The sequence below is a fragment of the Triturus cristatus genome, chromosome 7 (genome assembly GCF_964204655.1).
Source record: "Triturus cristatus chromosome 7, aTriCri1.1, whole genome shotgun sequence".
Classification (NCBI taxonomy): domain Eukaryota; kingdom Metazoa; phylum Chordata; class Amphibia; order Caudata; family Salamandridae; genus Triturus; species Triturus cristatus.
Window position 1 is genome coordinate 832,339,320 of NC_140590.1, and position 21,327 is coordinate 832,360,646.

A 21,327-nucleotide genomic window follows, 5' to 3' on the forward strand; every position below is an offset into this window, starting at 1 on the left:
TTACGGAAAGCTAACAGTGAGTGACAATTCCAAAGATCAATTGTTTAATCTACTATTGGTCCCAGGGATTGAGAGAAGAAAGCTTTTACTCTAATCTCCTGGAAGAACTCCGCTGGTTCACACCATAATCTGTATTTGTCAACGAAATTAGTAAGGACAAAGTCAAGTCCTCATTAAACAACACCACATCACACTACGTTAACCGTCCACAAATCAACTACCTCCCTGTTTACTCATTGACCTAATGCCTGTCTTTGACATAGTAAAATGCTCTCCTACCTAACTGCTATGTTCACACTATAGAAATGCTAAATACAGACAAACATAATCATACATGCCTGGTACACAAACTGTATAATCAAGATCACAGGGGTATGCAGTTCCTAGTAAGTACTGATTTTTCAGCTTAGGTCAGTTAAGTTGTGGGTAAAAAAAGTAGATTGGTGTATCTTAAGTAAATATGTGAAAGAGTGGGATAAAAATAGGACAGGGGTACTCTACAGAAATATTTTAATGATTGAGTCCAACTGCCTCTGTTAAAATATGTGGTGCCACCTACTAGAAGTGATTATCTAAGGTAGCTGAAAGTCTATTTTACCTACACACCCACACTTCACCATACAGCTTATAAAAAAATCTCCGGTAAAAAAAAAACATTGAGGGTGCCAGCAGGGCATTGCAGCGCCGGCCTAACGTGGAGCAAAAGCCCAATGATGAGGGCATTTGTTCGTACAGAGTAATACTCCCTGCAGACCCTGTGGACCTTAACTGACCTAAGCAGACATTCGTACTTACTAGGAACTGCATACCCCTGTTATCTTGATTATCTAATCAGTGCATCTATGCTGGACCTTTATGCGCTCTGAGATTCTCCCTCTTGATATATATACACAATGTATAGTCACATATTTCCATAGTTTTTACAGAGACATAGTTAGACAGTTAGGCCAGATGAAGTAAAATTGGGTCGCAAATTGCACACAAACGTTTTGCAAAAATTCCTCTTTTCTAGGTCCAAACTTTCCCTACTGTTGCACAGACTGGAGTGGGAATAGTAAATCTTACCCCTCTGAAATCCAACGCTTTTCCTGCTTTTACACAAACTGGAGTAGTGAAGGACTGGGCTATTCTAAGGCCCAGCGGTGCCAGGGGACAACACCTGAAACCTTCGTGGGTTACCTGTTCCGGCGTACAAAACACAGAGACACGGGACACTTCCTGCGGCGTCAAAGATCAGCATTTATTCACTGCAGGGATAAAGAAATCGCAAGAAGTACACAACGTGTAGGTTCTGAGAGACTGCTTCGAATTGCACAAGTGGATCGCTCCTTTTATACACATTTTCGTCATTGCTCAGCATGGCGAACAAAAGGTTACAGCTTAGCTCCCATAATAAACTTCAAAAAGGTTGCATTCATGTTTTCAGAAACCCGAAACATAATTACAGCAGCATTGCCGGTTCCCAACCGTAAAAGCACATTAAACACATTCCATTCTGACCGTAACGAATTAGAGGAAGGGACAGAAACAGATGCAAAGGAAAAAGATAAGGATGTACAACAGTTTAGAAAACAGTGTAGAGAGCAATAACGGAAACTTGATTGCAGGATCAAAGGACTCGTGCCCAATGTATGCACGACTGAAAAAATAAACGGCATGGCAAGATGAGCCTTAAGCGGGGCCATCTGCCTTTGCCGTGTCAGCCCCCTCACCATAAAAGACACCTTCAAAGGAACATGTGTCCTCCACGAAAGCTTGGGAATCCCAGGGTCACGAAGCGGACAGTGTCCGTTCGCTGGCTACTTGAGGGCAAGAGACAAAATGGACGTCGTATCTAAAATGGAACCCAAGGGTTCGGATGGACATACCCAAGAATGAGACGAACCATACATAGTAGCGTAGCGAAAACGCGTACACCCACTAAACTCGTCATTTGCGGTTCGTAGATACCAAACTCATCCATATTCGAACATACCCAAAATGTCAGTCAGATTCTCACGGAACCTCAGACGCTCCTTTTGCCCTCATGTAGGCAAGCACTAGTCGAGATCAGAATCGATTTCGATATTCATCAAATCGTTCAGTTGCTGCTGGAACATCATTCTATTTATCAACGTCTCTTTGGTAACTGATGGCCGTCTTATACACGTTGTAGCACAGAGGCCACATAAGGCCGGACCACACTGTACGCAAAGACAACACGTGAACAGAAACGTTACAACAACCCCCATGATCATCAGAATCTTCCAACCTCAAGTTGATATCAGGCCCCAAAACCATCCTAGAAGCGTCCAATTACCCTCGTCCACGTGTATGGACTCGGAGATCTTATGCAACTTCGAGGTGGCTTGGTAAACAGTTGGAGCGTTGTCAGGAATGAAAATGCAACAGCTCGAATGGATTACTTTGCACACACCACCTCTATCTGCAAGAACAACATCTAGAACCATACGGTTCTGCAACGTCATAAGTCGATCCGCCTGAAGTTCAGCTGTTAAATTACCAAGAGCACTCGCAGTTATGTTAGCAGTCAATTCTACCACACGGGTCAACTGTCTCAGGTTCCTACTATTAACCATAGGTCCCCAAAACGGCAAGAAACCCTTAAAGAAGTCTCCTGCTTCTTGACCCGCAGTGTCTTCTTTGCTGACAACGCCTCTCACAACTCTAGTTTTATGATAGTCGGAGGCAACTGTAAAAGTCGGTGGCAAAAGATTCGCAATATAACAGGTTCCCGAGAAGTCACGGGGCAACCATGTATATGCACGCTCATAACATACGAAATAGGTACCCTTGGCAGTCAGGAAAACAGGGGAAGAGAGCATCGGTAGAACGTACGTGTCAGTACAAGCACTGTCCCCAAGCTGGGCTCTCGGATTTCGACCAAGACCTTTCAAGCAGAAATTACCGAGGTGGGGTATGATCCATATTGGAGACGAGCTCTTGAGCTGTCTATCACCCACTGACATACTATACTCAGCCTCACTCAGATCTTTATATGCTTGTATCTCTGCATCTGGAATAAGCGACACATCAAAAATATCTCGATCGAGATCAGCAATCGCTATCGCCAAAGGCTTGTGGTACGGACCAGGACCAAAGTTCGCGGAACGTGGCTCTCGACTGGGGTAGGAATCTAGTGCACTACGGAACATAGTTTGGAATGCTCGAGCTGACCCCTGGGAACTATAAGGAAGAACCAAATACGGAATACCTCTATCCATGGTATGTGGCATTAACCCACACACCCAACAGTTGGTAGTATTCATTACCAACTGATGCTGATGTAGGAGTTGAACAAAGGAGTTATTCATGAATTCCGCACGTCTAACCTGCTCATGTTGGGGCAGAGGATGAAAGGAATGTGGAGAAACAGTAGTAATGGAACTTAGTTTAGAAGAAAAGGTAGGTGAAACAGAAGGCAATAACGACTGTATCCCAAAATACACTCCGCCCACCAATAGCATAGAAACAGTCAGAAACAGTAGAAATACCTGAAACAAAAAACATTTTGTTCGTACAGTCTTATGCAATTTTGATCTTTGCGCCGACATCCTTTCTACTTCCAACAGCTTAGAGAACGCCATCCTCTAAAAACCGTCCGTACGTTCTTGACGCACTTCGTTCTGAGTAGCAATTATCAATCCCCAGGAGTTCCCAGGAATCGACAAAAGGTAACTGACCTAGTATCAGGAACCTGATAAACAGAAGGAAGTACCCGCACGGCCCTACGGTTAACCCAGATGATAGGTTTTCTTAAACAAACATCCAACTTAATAAAAATCTCTTAGCTGTAAAAAAATGCACGTAGAAGGAAACTCAAAAATCAGCTTAATGTTCGTGGCAACAGTAAAGGAAAATATAGAAAAAATTATCAGTCTTTGTCATGTGAACGAAGAAAATATCGACATCTGCTCTTCAAATAATTGTTCAGCTGGTGAAACAATGTTCAATCGATCAGATGACAATTCAGACCTTGAGTTCTCCAAAACTGACGACTCAACAGATTTGTCCGGCTGCAATGAATTGTCTACTACAGGTTGAGCATCGCTAAACGGCACGTAACGTAGAGGAGTCTCAGTTTCCGCTGTCGCAATACCAGTTCTCACCCAATTATCTGCTGGTGAAGGGATCGAAACCTTTTTGGTATGGGTGGCATGCACCCAGTTCTTTCTGCCTTCCAACCGAACTGCAGTCCTTGTAGCCAGCAGCACCTGAAAAGGGCCCACAAATCTCGGCTCCAGATTGCGTTTTCTGCCAAAATTGCGGGTAACAACCCAGTCACCCGGTTGGAGTCGATGTCCATGACCCTCTGTCTGTGCCGGTAAAGCTTCAAAGACCTGTTGATGAATTAACCTCAGTTTAGCAGTCAGATCATGAAGATAATCAATTAACATTGGATACTCAAGGCTATCAAAGGCCTTAGGCCTCGGGACTCCCCAAATGTTTGCAGGGCGGCCGAACACAATCTCATATGGGCTAAGCCCTACTCGAGAGTGCACAGTCGCCCTGGTTGACAAGAGAGCCAGAGGCAAAGCATCAGGCCATGACAAACCAGTCGTAGCTTGTATCTTTGCAAGTTTCAGTTTCAGAGTACCATTGTACCCTTCAACCAAACCCGCTGCCTGAGGATGATTGGCGCTATGGAATTTCTGTCGAATTCCAAGGCCCTTACACACACTCTGCATCACACTTCCCACAAACTCACTTCCATTATCTGACCACACAATCCGTGGCATTCCATACCGAGGAAAGTATTCCTTCAGTAGGACTTTCGCTGTGGACAAGGCAGTATTATCCTTGAGAGGATAGGCCTCTATCCATCTGGAGAACGCACAAACCATAACCAAAACGTACTTCAGATTATTGCATCTCTCCATATGGATGAAGTCCAGTTGGATAACCTCAAAGGGACATGTAGGAGGGGCAAAATGGCCAGGGGAGTGGGAGTGCCCTTGCCAGGATTGTACATCAAACACACCATACAATTCTTAACCACTCTCTCAGCACATTTAGCGATACCATCATTCTTCCATACAGGAGACAATAGCTTACATATACCTTTCGCGCTAATATGTGACAAGCCGTGAGCCATAGTCACAACGGCTAGCACATATGCATCCGGTAACATCCACCTCTGACATTCTGACAAGTCAACCCAACATCCATAGGTATCTAACTTTCCCGTACTTTCTTTCCACTTGGTCTTTTCAGTTTTAGTGGCCTCGTTCTGAATTGCTTTCACGCTCTCAACAGTGTCTTCACACATACCAGTCTCCGTCAGCCACCGCACTGAACTCGTAACATACATTCGGGACGCAAGATTCTTAGCCGTTTCCTTAGCAATCTCATCCGCAAATGCATTACCACGACCAACATCATCCGTAACCTTTCGATGCGCACTACATTTAATAATCGCCACCTGTTTAGGCAATGTAAGTGCATCCAAAAGATCATTCACAAGCTGTCCGTGTTGGATCTTCGTACCATGCGATGTCATAAATCCTCTCTCTCTCCACAATCGGCCAAAGCTATGTGCAACACCAAACGCATACTGACTGTCAGTAAACACATTCACTTGCTTTCCTTTAGACAAGACACACGCTCTCGTTAACGCAATCAACTCTGCCGCCTGCGCTGAATTCTGACTCAATCTCGCAGTTTCCACAACCGTACTCAACGTCACTACAGCATACGCAATCGTCACATCACCATTCGGCAACTTAAAACATGAACCATCAACATACAAAGTGCCATCGGGGTCTATCAATGGAGTGTTTTTCAGGTCCACACGACCCTTCGTTTCTTCTTCAGTTCGTAAATAACAATCATGTGGTGATACATCATTTGATTCCACATTAATCGGCAACAATGTCGCCGGATTCAGCACATTACAACGCTTGATCTGTATATGACTTGCCAAAAGTGTTAACTCGTAACCGGACAACCTTGCACTCATCAGATGTTGAGTTTTTGTACGATTCAGGAGAGTGTCAACTGCATGCGGAACCATCACTGTAAGCATATTATCCATAACCAGACCTGCGGATTGTCGAATAGACACCGCAGCTGCTGCTGTCGCCCTCAAGCAACTCGGCAACGCTCTAGCTACCGGGTCTAAGGTCGAGGAAAAATATGCACATGGACGTTGTTTACCACCAAATTGTTGCGTCAAAACACTCACCGCACAACCTTCTCTCTCGTGAACGTATAGTGTAAATGGCTTACTGTAATCAGGAGTACCTAACACAGGAGCTGAACACAACGCATCACGCAGTTCAGAAAAACTTTTCTGACATTCTTCCGTCCATGGCAAAGGAGTCGAAACATCCTTGCACGTGAGAGCTATCAATGGCTTCGCTAACAGTGAAAAGTTTGGGATCCACTGTCTGCAGTATGACGTGATACCTAGAAAGGCACGCACATCTCTCTGAGTTGTTGGCACCGTCATTAGAGCAATCGCTGCAATTCTTTCTGGGGTCAACCTTCTTCCCTCCTTTGACAATAAGTGACCGAGATAGCTTACTTCCTGACAACAATATTGCAATTTAGAGGGTGACACCTTGTGATGTAAGTCACATAGATGCTGTAACAGTGATACTGTAGCAGTTTTGCAAATCTGTTCAGTGTCAGCAGCTACCAACAGATCGTCAACGTACTGAATCAAGGCCGCACCAGTCGGTAACACAAACGCATCAAGTTGGCTCTTAATCGCTTGACTATAGATCGATGGACTCTCACAGTAGCCCTGAGGTGCGCGTTTAAACCTGAAAATGCGACCACCTAACGAGAAACAAAATAGATCTCTGCTTTCCTCAGCAATTGGAATGCTAAAGAAGGCATTCTTCAGATCGATTACCGAGAACCATGATGCAGAAGCTGGAATCAGAGTTAGCAAAGCCGTAATGTCGGGCACTACGGGGAACTGTGGAATCACAATTTTATTCACGTCTCGTAAATCAATGACGAAACGATACACAGGAGGCTTAGATGGATCAGTTTGTTTCAAAATAGGTAACACAGGACTATTACACACATTACCCCGAGTTTCTTCGATTACATCCTTATCGATGAAATCGTAAATGATCGCTAATAGTGCTCGCTCTCCGTCAAGAGAGATACGATACTGGGGAATGCGTGGTAAGCGCACATTTGGTTTCAATTGAACAACATAAGGCGGTATATCCAACAGGCCCACATCGTTGGGACCCGTCGCCCACAAAGACTTAGGAAGAGAACTCAATTCCGGTGGGAGCTTACCAGTCGACAAATACATAGGAGAGATCACTTTCTGACCCAACGTAAGCTCCACTCCCGCAGGAGAACAGTACAAAGTCGCATATAACCGCTTCAACAAATCCAGGCCCAAAAGATTCTCACCACAACCAGTAGTCAAAAGCAAAGGAGCTTCTAACTCACGAGACCCAATTGTAAGGGGCAACGGGCTAGAAACTGGATTGCTAACGGGGGCGCCAGAGAATCCAACGGAAACATTCGTTAAGCCAGACAAAGGCGCGCCAGGGAGTTTCGAATGCATGATGGAGCTTTTCGCTGCACCAGTATCCAACAGAAAAGGCTCAACTACGCCCATTGTGGCAACTGTAACGTAAGGCCCTCTCTGATCAACCAGATCTACCAGCCGATAAATCGCGCCGATCAAAGCAATTTTGCGAGTCTGCTGAAGTGGCAAGACGCTCATTCTGATTCTGAGTAACACGGCGACCTCTACCACGGGATGCTTGTTGAGGACCACTACGACCTCCTCGAGCCGAAACACCATTGTTTCGGTCACGCAAAACTGGACAATTAAACTTCAGATGACCCTCACCCCTACAATATGCGCATTGATTATACCCCAACATAGTTCGCGGTGTAGAGGAGTCGGTACGCGACTGCGACCTAGAAAACTGTGACTGTAATCGATTTTGCTGTTGCGAGGTATTTTGATTCGAGCGCGGGGAATACGCTTGCTGCAATAAGACCTTAGTTTTAAGATCCTTCGTTTTCTTATCTGCACGTTGCTTTCTTCTTTCTCTCTATTTTCGTAGTATTGGGCCGTAGCTAATATTTGAGCAGTGGTAGAAACAGCCCACGAACTTTCAGAATTCTTCAATTTGTTGCTTAGTTCAGGCAGCAGATTCGATACAAATTTATCAACAAACAGTCGCTGACCTCCCTCAGTGCTCATATCCTGACCACTGTGATCAATGAAGGCCTCCTCAAATCTCGTAAAGAAATCGGAGACACTCTCGTCCTTCTTTTGTTTGCACGCGGACAGTTTATCCCAGTTAACTCTTATTGCCGGCATAAGTGTCTTCATAAGTGTAATTATCCTCTGGGGCAGATTCTCAATGAGCTGTTCAGGTAAAGCCCCACTAACTTGCCGTGCGTCAGCCGCAGCAAGAGCAGCCCAATCACCGCCTAACTCGGCTACGTGATTCTCTTGGCGGATTTTCGCACAAATCGGTTGAGGTACTACATTACCGAACAACATGTCGATATCGGCAAGGTTCATAATAGTAGCATCCACTAGTTGGGATAACTCCTTATAATAACCTGCCGGATTTTTGCGGGGGTCAGGCAAAGTTTGCTTCACCTGCAAAACTTCCGATCGCTTCCAGGGGTGGTGTATCCAAACTCTCTGAAAGTGTGGTGGAATGGCAGGGTTAGCAGCAGCATCACCTGGCATCCACACTGGGGGAACTTCCCGCATAGGGTACTGACCAGATTGTGCCATCCGCTCCTCAGCTTCGTCCTTAAACAATGCTCGAGGTGATACCGTAGATCGAAAAGATAACAAACGCTCTAAAGCATGTCGGACATTACTACCCACAATCATACCACTCGAAACGTGATTCTGAAGTTCAGTAATCTCGGGCGGTACATTGTCTACCGATTCAGCATCCCACTTTTCTCGCAAAGATTTACACATTTCCTCGTACACAAATCTTTGTGTGGGCTCATTAAACTGAGAAAATGTCTCGAAGACTATACGCGAAGTGTACTTCGCAGGATAACTAATCCATTTACGCGCCAGTTTTACCAACGACTCACGTTCTCTACCATCAGGAATTTGACTACGCCTCTGAGAGACATCAGAAAGATCGGACCCAAGTATCGGCCCAAAAAGCGGAGAATAGAGATTAGCGACAGCATTAAATATGCGAATACGAACAGAAGGGGAAGAAGAAGGAAGCACAGGAGTAACTACATCAGGGGTAACCATAGAACTAGTAGAAGTAGTCGAGATAGCAGGAGTAGTAGTAACAATAGGCTGAAGAGGTACAGGCAAAGGAGCAATAGGGAAAAGAGCGGGGAGCGGAGGATGAACAATTTGCGGCACAAAAGGATTCGGAAGAACAGGAGGAACAACAGGCTGTCCAGCAGCCGCCAAGACAGCAGGTTGGGGAGCAGGAGAAATCACAGGACCCACAGTATCTGGTGCATAGGGAGGTGGTGATTTCAATAGATAAGACAATAAGGAATCCTCGACCGTTTCTTCTCCCGTCTTATCAGGACTAGACGGTAAAACCGGATAACATTTATCCACCGCCATATGATGCAATCTAGCAGAAACTTCCTGCTCCTTCTCATCCTTGTCTCGCTGATACTGTTCTGCATTTCGCATCACCGCAATAACACCTTCTCTCTTATTTTTCTTAGACTGTTTAATTTCTTTCTGCTTGGCCTCTTTACGCCATAACCGAAAGGAATCAAACATGGCTGGCCTAGCCTTCTTTTTAAACAATTTAGTTTCAAGATTATCCAATATTGCAGTTTCGAAACTACCATGTGGTGGCCAACTAAGAACACCATCATTTTTAGTATATCGAATCCAATATTCATTATATACGATAGGACCTACTCCATGGCGACTATAGAGCTCATAAATTGGAGTTCCAACTGGAGGTATCGGACATGAATCCTCTAGTCGGGAATCCGTGCTGCAACATTTAAAGAAACCAAACAAAGTACTACGGCCAGGCATCGTGCACACTAACCTAGTTTACAAACTTCAAGGGCTATCGAATTACGATGTCCTCGCAAAAAAATGCAAGACCCTCGGTTTTTGGCAATTGCAATTGTCAAATAAAACCCAATAACTAAGAACCAACGACTAAGAACCACAAATGCAATGGAACCATGCAAACAACCAAGTCTACTTTGGGAGCGACCCACAAATACTTAACTGAAAAAGCAATGGCGTCACCAGGAAGGCCCGTCTATCATCTCGCCATACAAAGGACTACGCCAGGCGCCAAAACAGGTCGACAGTCAGGGCATCAGTCCGTCGCAGCCGTCAGGAGGCGGGAATCTTCGCGGGAAAAGTCTTCGGGCCACTTATTTCGACAACTGGATCGATGAAGCGGGGTGCACCTTCCCTCGGAGATTTCACACGAAGTTCCTCACGATCGTCGGGCTTTGGACCGGTACCGGTGATGTCGCCCAACGTTGGGCGCCAACTGAAGGACTGGGCTATTCTAAGGCCCAGCGGTGCCAGGGGACAACACCTGAAACCTTCGTGGGTTACCTGTTCCGGCGTACAAAACACAGAGACACGGGACACTTCCTGCGGCATCAAAGATCAGCATTTATTCACTGCAGGGATACAGAAATCGCAAGAAGTACACAACGTGTAGGTTCTGAGAGACTGCTTCGAATTGCACAAGTGGATCGCTCCTTTTATACACATTTTCGTCATTGCTCAGCATGGCGAACAAAAGGTTACAGCTTAGCTCCCATAATAAACTTCAAAAAGGTCGCATTCATGTTTTCAGAAACCCGAAACATAATTACAGCAGCATTGCCGGTTCCCAACCGTAAAAGCACATTAAACACATTCCATTCTGACCGTAACGAATTAGAGGAAGGGACAGAAACAGATGCAAAGGAAAAAGATAAGGATGTACAACAGTTTAGAAAACAGTGTAGAGAGCAATAACGGAAACTTGATTGCAGGATCAAAGGACTCGTGCCCAATGTATGCACGACTGAAACAATAAACGGCATGGCAAGATGAGCCTTAAGCGGGGCCATCTGCCTTTGCCGTGTCAGCCCCCTCACCATAAAAGACACCTTCAAAGGAACATGTGTCCTCCACGAAAGCTTGGGAATCCCAGGGTCACGAAGCAGACAGTGTCCGTTCGCTGGCTACTTGAGGGCAAGAGACAAAATGGACGTCGTATCTAAAATGGAACCCAAGGGTTCAGATGGACATACCCAAGAATGAGACGAACCATACATAGTAGCGTAGCGAAAACGCGTACACCCACTAAACTCGTCATTTGCGGTTCGTAGATACCAAACTCATCCATATTCGAACATACCCAAAATGTCAGTCAGATTCTCACGGAACCTCAGAAGGAATAGTACATTTAACCACTTCGAAGTTCATCGTTTTCTCTACTGATGCACAGACTGGAGTGGGAACAGTAAATCTTACCCCTTTGTAATCCAGCTCTTTCCCTACTGTTGCACAGACTGGAGTGGGAATAGATGATGAAAAAGCTTTATTCGGTAAGGCAATTACATACCATAAAAGCATTTACATATAGAAAAAACTTTACAAATATACATATAACATTATTAAAAAAGGTGAATTGATTTTTCCTGACTAAATGGCAGTAAGTGTAAAGACAGCGAATAAGGAATGTTCATATGACTTTAAAAAGGTTTGACAGTAACTAGGGTAATAAAAGTACAATAAAAATATTTAGGCGGTACAGAAAAAACAAACCCCCCACAGGCAATTTTAGGATGCTTAGGGGGGCTGATCCCAGTTCATCGTAGGGTATGTTTAAGTGACTCATAAAGACCGTCTGTTTTTGAGTGTTAAAAACGAACAAAGGGGGCAAATCTCCATTTAAAGGTTTGTTCTATGTCGCACGCAAAATTTTAACAACTTAGCCATATTTTTTGCCAATGTTTCTGTTTCTAGCATTTGGAGGGCCATAAGAGCTGGCCGGCATTGAGTTAGGCCCAAATGTTTCAGAAAGGGAATCAGGTATAACTTTCTTGGCTCTACATAAAATTTACAAAACATAATTACATGCAATGTCGATTGGGAAGAAAGGTCGTCACAGGGGCAAAGCGTCAATTGGGGTGTCCAATCGTTTGTCCCAGGAAAGGCAATTAGGCGATGAAATATATTCAATCGCAATCTGGTCAATAGGAATTTCTCATAGTTACTTAGAGTGGAATTTAAGTAAGGCTCTATATGATCTGTTGTTTGGATGGGAAGAGACAGTTGCATGGAATTTTTGTTTAATTCAAGTGCCAAGCGCAGGTCTGCTAAGTGGCTTAAACACATGTCTCGCAGTCTTTTTCTAGGGATTAGGTTAATATTTTGAGGGTTAGTAAAAAGGTGATCAAGTCCTAAATCCGTTAGAAAGTTTTTAACATAAGCAAGCCAAGTGATGTGTAATCCGTGCTCCAGTTTCATGCAATCAAAAATGAGTTCCTGGGTGAGTTTTAATTCCGATGTGGACCAGATGCGATGCCATAAAAGAATAGGCTGCATGTGTATCACATCTGTGATATATGGAAGTCCCAATTCGCTATGAATATTAAAAGTCGAAGTGGACGACGGGGCTGCCAGGAGAAATTTCAAAAAAGAATTCTCTGTCTTTTGAATTGAAGTGACTCGTGCGCTTCCCCAAATCCCGGCCTCGTAGATCGCCGTACTAAGGCATTTTGAGTTGTAAATGTCTAACATTTCCTTAGATGCTCTTTTGCCCAACCTCCGTGCGAACGCTCTCAAGGCCGTTGTTGCTTTTAAAAGTTGTAAATTTCTGTTCTCTATAGCGCTTTTCCAAGTGGTTTTGTTGTCTATTACGACTCCCAAATAGGGATAAGTGGTGCTATGTTCTATTTTGGTGTCGGTTAAGTAAATATTTTTCATTTTACGTGATTGTTTACCTGATGCCATTATAAAAGTCTTTTTGGCATTGATGTTTAAGTCCAGGTGTTTCATAAAGTTTGTATATCTAACCAGGGCCCGTTGTAACTCAAGGGGGATACGGGCGAGTATGACTGCGTCGTCCGCATATAGAAGGGCGGGGATTGGGCGTAGTTTGATGTGTGGTTGGTCCTGGCTACCCTTTAACAAGGCTACTTCTAGGCCATTGGTGTATATATTAAAAAGAAAGGGAGCCAGGACACAGCCTTGCCTTACCCCCCGCTCGATTCCAAAAGATGATGTTAACTGCCCCCCTGAGCCGTATCTTACTCTAGTAGTGGTGTTCGAATAAATTTCTCTGATATAGTTGACCAAGTTGGTATCAATGCCCAGTTGAGTCATTTCGGTCCAAAGCTTGTTGTGGTCTACGCAGTCAAAGGCTGCGGATAGATCAACGTATGCCATGTAAAGACTGCCACCCTTTGCATGAACATACTTCCCTCTCAGGAGGGTGAGGTTAAGGACCTGTTCTATGGTACCTCTTCCTTCCCTGAAGCCAAACTGAAGGTCAGATAGAATGTTGTTTGTCTCAGCCCAGTTTTGTAGGCGTGCTAAAAGGATTCTACCTACTGCTTTTCCAAAAGAATCCAGTAGGGATATGGGTCTGTAGCACGCGGGACTATTCCTATTTCCCTTTTTAAATATAGGGACTAGGATCGAATCTGACCAAGAAGTTGGTAGTCCTACATGTCCCAACGCCTCTAAGACGTTTAGTAGCAGGGGAGCCCAGAGATCGATGTTTGATTTGTAAAGATCCATAGGGACCGCATCAGGTCCCGGGGCCTTTCCTGATCTGCTAACGTTCAGGGCCAGCTCTACCTCGGCGAGGTTGAAGTTCATCGTTAGTGGGTTGGTTCGGACCGTTGGTGAGCAGTGGATGTGTGTAGATTGCCCAACCGGAATTGAAAATATTTTTGAAAAGTGGGTAACCCACTCTTGTTCAGGGATGGTCGTTTCAAGTGTACCACTGGCTTTTAGCCCAGTCAGAAAAGAGGAGTTTACGATCTCCCAAAAAGTTACCGAATCTTTATTTTGGCAGCTATCATGTAAAGCAGTCCAGTGTTCCTCTTTTAGTTCCCTTTTCCTAGATGCTACTGCTTTGTTATATTTTTGCCTAGCCATTGAAACTTCCAGGGTATTTCTTGGGGATTTTTTTAGGGTATTTTTAATGTTTTTGTAAGCTCTAGAGCATACTGAGTTAAACCACCTGAACTTAGGTTTATCCTTTGATGTTTTTTGCACCCTAGGGTGCACTGTCAGGGCGTTCTTTACCTCTTGTATTATTTTTTCATAATTGGCCACGATCTCTGCAGGAGAACACGTCTCCGTTAAGCAGACTTCAAAGGCTGGACGGGCCGCGTTAATTATGGTTTCTAAAATGGCGGCAGGGTTGATTTTGGACCATTTGAGTGCGTAGCCGTTTAGACGGGACATAGAAATAAGCTCGGCGTGATATACAGTTTCGGCGTTTTTTCGTGGGGCGGTGGTTTGAATTGTGACGGACAGTGGAAAGTGGTCACTAAATACACAGTCATGAGTGATGACGTCGGTGATCAGGTTTGGGGGAATGTTCCCTGCCAAAATGAAATCAATGCAGGAGGATAATCCTCTACCGTTAAAAGTTGGGGCAAAGGGAGTTTTGGGGACGGTGAGTTCATTTACAAAGGCCAACTGGAGGAGGATCATGGTCTCGTTCAAGAGGGACCCCTTATGGGAATGTGAGAAATTAGAGATATCATTTTGTAGGTAATCCGTGTAACCACAATTACCATTTAGAGTACTCTTGCATAATGTCAAGTTGAAATCCCCCCCCCAGATTATTATTGGTTCATTGCCTTTACTAAAGGTGAGTTGTTTTTGTAGGGAGTCACGGATTTATTTTATGACCTCTATAAATCTGGTATGCGGAAGGTTATTATAGATGTTAACTATTAGAATAGGTGGCATTCTACTTATGGTGACTCGTATAATCTGGTATTGTGGCTCAGTTTTAAGACTGTGGGCCTCCAAGGTTGGTATTAGGTTTGAGACGTAAATGGTTAATCCACCCTTTGCTCTACCGGATGTTGAAGGGAGTGCTGCGCTAAAAAAGGTCTTGAAGCCATTTATGTGTATAGGAGTGGTTACCCATGTCTCCTGGAGAGCGATAATTTTGCTTTCTTTAATAAATTTAATCCATTCTTCGTTTTGGATCTTTAGACGAAGGCCTGATATATTCCAGAATGTTATGTTTAGAGGTGAATTTATTTTCTTACGTCTAGAGGAGGTCCTGGGGATATTTTGCTTATGTGCAAGAGAGTCCTCAGTGGTGTTAATGTCGCCCTCCCTGTGAGGTCTAACTGTCACAGGGGGAATGTTTTCAGGGGTACTGATCTGATCGGGGTTGAGTGAGATCCCTAGTTGATTTATAGATATTGAATAGGTGGAGAGAGGAGGGACCGAGATCTTGTCTTTGTCGGGATGTAAGTCAGAATGTCCAGTTAATGTAGGAAGAGGCAGGGTGACGGTTGGGGGGACAGAATTATCCAATGATGTTAGCTGTCAGTCCATCTCCTCTAGTGTGGTAAGCTGTTCAAATCTGTTTTGAGTAAGGATGCACCCGTTCCCTCTGTGGACGTTTGTTTGCTCGCTTAGAGAGAAATAGTCGAGTGACACCAGATTGATGTATGTAGTTTCATGTATTGTTGTCCTGTTAATCCTAAGTAGGGAGCGAACTAAGCCTGGTGACCTAAAGTTTACGACTATGCAGTCTCCAGGACTTTTTTTGTGAGAGTCACCAATCCAACCCACTCTTCTCACCATCAGGATCTGATTTATGTGCCTTGGGTGGAAGTAGGTATTTTTAGTGAGCCAGTTGGTGACCTTGTTCCTTAGTGAGACCCATGTTTCTATTGAATCTTTTTGTAAAGGAGGAACGTTCGTTAGGACCAGGACATATGGCCGAGCGGCCGGTGGTAAGTTTAAGCGGTCTTTGTTTGGGATTGTAGAGGTTGTGGGATCTACCCTTTTATTATGGTTTGGGCTTTCTAGCAAACTCGCGGGTGGTTCTACTTCGGTATTTGGTCTGGAAGCTCCCTTTGTTGCCCGGTTATTCGACGGTCTTATTGTAGGAGGGATAATAGGAATGTTTGTAATAGGGTTATTAGAATGATTGATTAAGGAAAGTAAGTTCCGTTCTTGTTGAAGGTTAGATTGGCTCGTTACCAACGGTATATTGGGAGGATTTGGTCGAGTTATGCCATCAAGTAGGGTTTTTGTAAGTTGAACAAATTTGTCTTCAAAAACCGAAGAAAGTAAGGAGATCATTTCGCCAAGTTTGTCTTCTATGTCATGACTGACTGCTAATTGTATTGCCTTTACACTGTTTTGTACTGATAACTCGATCGTTTCGCCAAGGGTAGCTAATTGGTCGTGGGGAAGTAGGTTTTTTTCCTCTGTTTGTGGGCCTATATCACAAGTAGCTAAATGTAATGAAGTCTTCCCAGTTTTGGGAAGCTGGCCTTTTCTATATGCCCCCCTCCCAGTACTCGGTTTAGTTTTGGCTTTCCCTCGTGTTAAAGGACCCTTTAATTGTGGCGAGATGACTTTTAGCAGGGATCCATTTCGATCCGGTGGAGTTAAAGGGGGATTGCCCGAAAGTTCAATGGCAGTCATCAGAGTGGGTGATTTAGTCGGTGAGGGTAGGTTTGGAACATCAAAAGTTCTGGTTGATCTTGTCGAGGGTTATAGTGAAAGCCACCTTCAAGTTGTTTGTATTTCCTGTATGATTAAGGATTCTGCTCTCAATAGGTAGGCATCTAGTGTGCCCACTGTGCTTTTGCGTGTTTCCATTTTGAAGAGGTAAAAGGATTGCAAAACGGGGTGGACAAGTTACACGGTACAGCTCGCGCTATATTAAAAGGAAGATGAGTCTTTACCGTCTGCTGTCTTCAACCAGTCCGTATGGAACAGTGAGGAGGCAGTAGTCTTTGACCCAAGAGCCTGGATAACTTTAGCACGAAATCTAGATAGCACAGCAAAGGGGGGTGGCCCGACCCGGCCTCCTCTGGCCCCTGACGGCCACAGACAGCCCTTTGCCCGGGATTAGCCCGCGCGCGGTCCCGCGACGCGGGGGGCATGGTCTGTTTTGTAGCGCCTTCGGGCGCGAAAGTGCAGCGCTTCCGGGATGCAAGGTATCCTGGGAAATGTTGTCCCAAAGCTCTCCCCCCACACGGCGGTCGCGTTGTCCGGCGACGTCGGGAGGGAGAAGCAGAGGCCAAGCAGGGAAGACTGCCCCAGGAACCACAGGGCACAGCAGGTAGGTGCAAAGACGCTGGTGCAAGTGGCAAAGATCGTCCAGTAAATGTTTATTTTATTTATTTATTTACAGATTTATAGCGCGTGTAGCTACCCAACAGGGTCTCCCGGTGCTGGACAAGTGGAGGTAGGGCCATGCAGGTAATAGGCAACAGGCTGAGATAGGAATCAGGCCAGGTTGCTGAAAAGCAGAGTCTTTTGGCACTTACGGAAAGCTAACAGTGAGTGACAATTCCAAAGATCAATTGTTTAATCTACTATTGGTCCCAGGGATTGAGAGAAGAAAGCTTTTACTCTAATCTCCTGGAAAAACTCCGCTGGTTCACACCATAATCTGTATTTGTCAACGAAATTAGTAAGGACAAAGTCAAGTCCTCATTAAACAACACCACATCACACTACGTTAACCGTCCACAAATCAACTACCTCCCTTTTTACTCATTGACCTAATGCCTGTCTTTGACATAGTAAAATGCTCTCCTACCTAACTGCTATGTTCACACTATAGAAATGCTAAATACAGACAAACATAATCATACATGCCTGGTACTCAAACTGTATAATCAAGATCACAGGGGTATGCAGTTCCTAGTAAGTACTGATTTTTCAGCTTAGGTCAGTTAAGTTGTGGGTAAAAAAGTAGATTGGTGTATCTTAAGTAAATATGTGAAAGAGTGGGATAAAAATAGGACAGGGGTACTCATTTTAATGATTGAGTCCAACTGCCTCTGTTAAAATATGTGGTGCCACGTACTAGAAGTGATTATCTAAGGTAGCTGAAAGTCTATTTTACCTACACACCCACACTTCACCATACAGCTTATAAAAAAATCTCCGGTAAAAAAAAACCATTGAGGGTGCCAGCAGGGCATTGCAGCGCCGGCCTAACGTGGAGCAAAAGCCCAATGATGAGGGCATTGTTCGTACAGAGTAATACTCCCTGCAGACTCTGTGGACCTTAACTGACCTAAGCAGACATTCGTACTTACTAGGAACTGCATACCCCTGTTATCTTGATTATCTAATCAGTGCATCTATGCTGGACCTTTATGCGCTCTGAGATCCTCCCTCTTGATATATATACACAATGTATAGTCACATATTTCCATAGTTTTTACAGAGACATAGTTAGACAGTTAGGCCAGATGAAGTAAAATTGGGTCGCAAATTGCACACAAACGTTTTGCAAAAATTCCTCTTTTCTAGGTCCAAAGCTTTCCCTACTGTTGCACAGACTGGAGTGGGAATAGTAAATCTTACCCCTCTGAAATCCAACGCTTTTCCTGCTTTTACACAAACTGGAGTAGGAATAGTACATTTAACCACTTCGAAGTTCATCGTTTTCTCTACTGATGCACAGACTGGAGTGGGAACAGTAAATCTTACCCCTTTGTAATCCAGCTCTTTCCCTACTGTTGCACAGACTGGAGTGGGAATAGTAAATCCTACCCCTCTGAAGTTCAACGTTTTCCCTTCTGTTGTACAGACTGGAGTGGGACAGTAAATCTTACCCCTTCAGAATCCAAATCTTTCCCTACTGTTGTACAGTTTGGGGTGGAAATAGTAAATTCTACCCCTCCGAAGTCCAACATTTTCCCTACTGTTGCACAGACTGGAGTGGGAATAGTAAATTCTACCCCTCCGAAGTCCAATGTTTTCCCTACTGTTGCAGAGATTGGAGTGGGAATAGTAAATGTTACCCCCTCCGAATTCCAACGCTATCCCTGCTGTTAAACACACAGGATTGGGAAGAGAAGATTTAACCTCTCGGGAGTCCACCCCTTTTCCTACTGTTCCACAGACTGGAGTGGGAATAGTAAGTTGAAATCTCCCAAAGTCCAACGCTTTCCCTACTGTTGCACACACTGGAGTGGGATTATTATTTGCTTAATCGTATTATATATATAGAGACCTGGCATAATTGGATTGGGTATCCCCTGCATTTTTTGCCTTTGCCTCCTGTATTTTGCTGTGTGTTGGACTTCGTTTTGCTGATCTAGATGCTTCGGGCACTTTGCCACTGCTGTTCAGTGCCAAAGTGCAAGTTCTCCCTTTGTAAATTGTTGTTATGGATTGGTGTTTCCATGATTGGTCCATTTGGTTTACTGTTAAGTCCCTAGTCCAGTGCACTGTGTGTGCCCAAGGCCTGTAGTGTAAACCAAATGTTGCTAGTAGGCTCGCAGCACTGATTGTGCCACCTACACAAGCAGGCTTGCAACAAGGTCTCAGGCCTGCCATTGCGGTGCCTGTGTGCAGTCTAGTACTGCCATGTCGACTTGGCAAGTGCACCCACTTGCCAGGCCCTAACCTTCCCTTTTCTTACATGTAAGTCACACCTAAGATAGGCTCAAGGTACCCCTGTGGGTGGGGTGCAGTGTATGTGAAAGGTTAGACAGGCCCTGATGTGTGTGGCATGTCCTAATAGTGAAATACTGACAATTTTGTTTTTCACTATTGTGAGGCTATCTGTTCTATAGGTTAGAATGGGGAGTTTTCTCATAACCTCTTATGAGTATTACTGCTCATGGGAACATAAGGTTTGATGTGCCTGAACTCAGAATGTTAAGATGCATCTTGTAGCGAGGGTGATTTTTACATTATGGGTTTGCAAATACCCCTTTTAGAAATGAGGTACTTTCTTGCCTAAGCATCCAATGTGCCTCTGCTAGATTGTGTATTGACTATCTGGCTTTGGAGTGACAGGGCCTGGGGATGTGCATTCTGTTCAGACAGCCACTTGGGGGGGAGGTGGGGTTAGGTGTGTCCTGCCTTTCCAGGGTGAGTCAGGGCTTGGCTGAATAGACCTGGGCTGCATTCCGAGTAGGGGGAGGAGATTTCTTTCACACCTGAATGGGCCTGGTCTGCCAAGGACAATGCTGTCTCCACCTCCTGCCAGGAAGCTGCACCAGGGTGGACAGAACTGTTTTTGGCTGGGCAAAGAGCTTCTCTCCCATCCTGTCATAGCAAACTCTGCTTTGCTTCATGGATGCGAGAGCAGGAAACCTGCTCTCGCTTCCATGAAGGGAAGCAGAATTGCTTTTGGGCAAGGGGAGCTGCATGTCAGCAGCTCCCCTAGTCCAAAAGCAATGCCGGCTCATGCAGGAGGCGGGGAGCCGGCAGGGACCCGGGGTCTTTGGGGCTTCCCCCTTGGTCCCCAACGTGAGGGCCAGCCCCAGGGGATGGGGTCCCCAGGGCCAGAAGTGGCCTGGGAGGGGGCGGGGCCACTCGGCCCCCCTCCAATAACATTTTTTTTGTTTTAAAAAGGCTGGCCTGGCCCCGGGGGATGGGGTCCCTGAGGCCATAATTGGCCCAGGGGAGGGGGGACAGTGGGAAAAAATGATTCACCCAGGAAAATGAAAATGAACAATTAAAAACAAGAAAAAAAGGAAGGTCGGCCCGGGGGATAATTGGCCTCAGGAGGGGGGCCACGTGCCCCCTCCCAAAAAAAAACAACAAGGCTGGCCAGGCTCCGGGGGATTGGGTCCCCAGCACCATAATTGACCCAGGGGATGGGGGGCCACGAGGCCCACCCCTACCGGGAAAATTAATAATTAACAAAACAAAAAGGTAGTCCGGCCCCGGGGGATGGGGTCCCAGGGGCCATAATTGGCCTGAGGAGGGGGGCCACAACACCCCCCTCCCAAAAAAAAAAGAAACCGGCAACTTGCCGGAGGCCTCATCCCCTCCCTTCATGACTCTGCAAACGCACCTCCTGGCATGCTCTGCATTGGGGGATTCATTTCCCATTGCTAGTGAGGGCCACACCCCCTTTTTACAGCACTCTGCAAACCCACCTCATGACTGAAGTGGACTTCATCCCCCCAAGCAGCAGTGTGCCAGGCGGCATGTTTGCTGAGTGGTGTACAAATGGGGCGTGGCCTCATACCACTCTAATCAATCTAGCTGTGTCAGGCTTACTAGAGGTACCTGGTGGCCTAGTTGGCCCCCAGGGACCCTCAGTATTCAATGAGACTTAATACCCCAACTTAGAACGCTCCAAGACGCACGTTTGCAAAGTGGTGGAGAAAGGGGGCGTGGCCTGTAAAAAACCTTAGAAATTCACTGAAAAAACC

The 21,327-nt window shown here is 45.2% G+C and overlaps 1 pseudogene; it reads right to left on the minus strand.

Moving 5' to 3' along the window:
* Window positions 1-1,979: 1,979 nt before the first annotated feature.
* LOC146810686 (endogenous retrovirus group PABLB member 1 Env polyprotein-like) lies at window positions 1,980-3,587 on the minus strand (annotated as a pseudogene).
* Window positions 3,588-21,327: the final 17,740 nt, after the last annotated feature.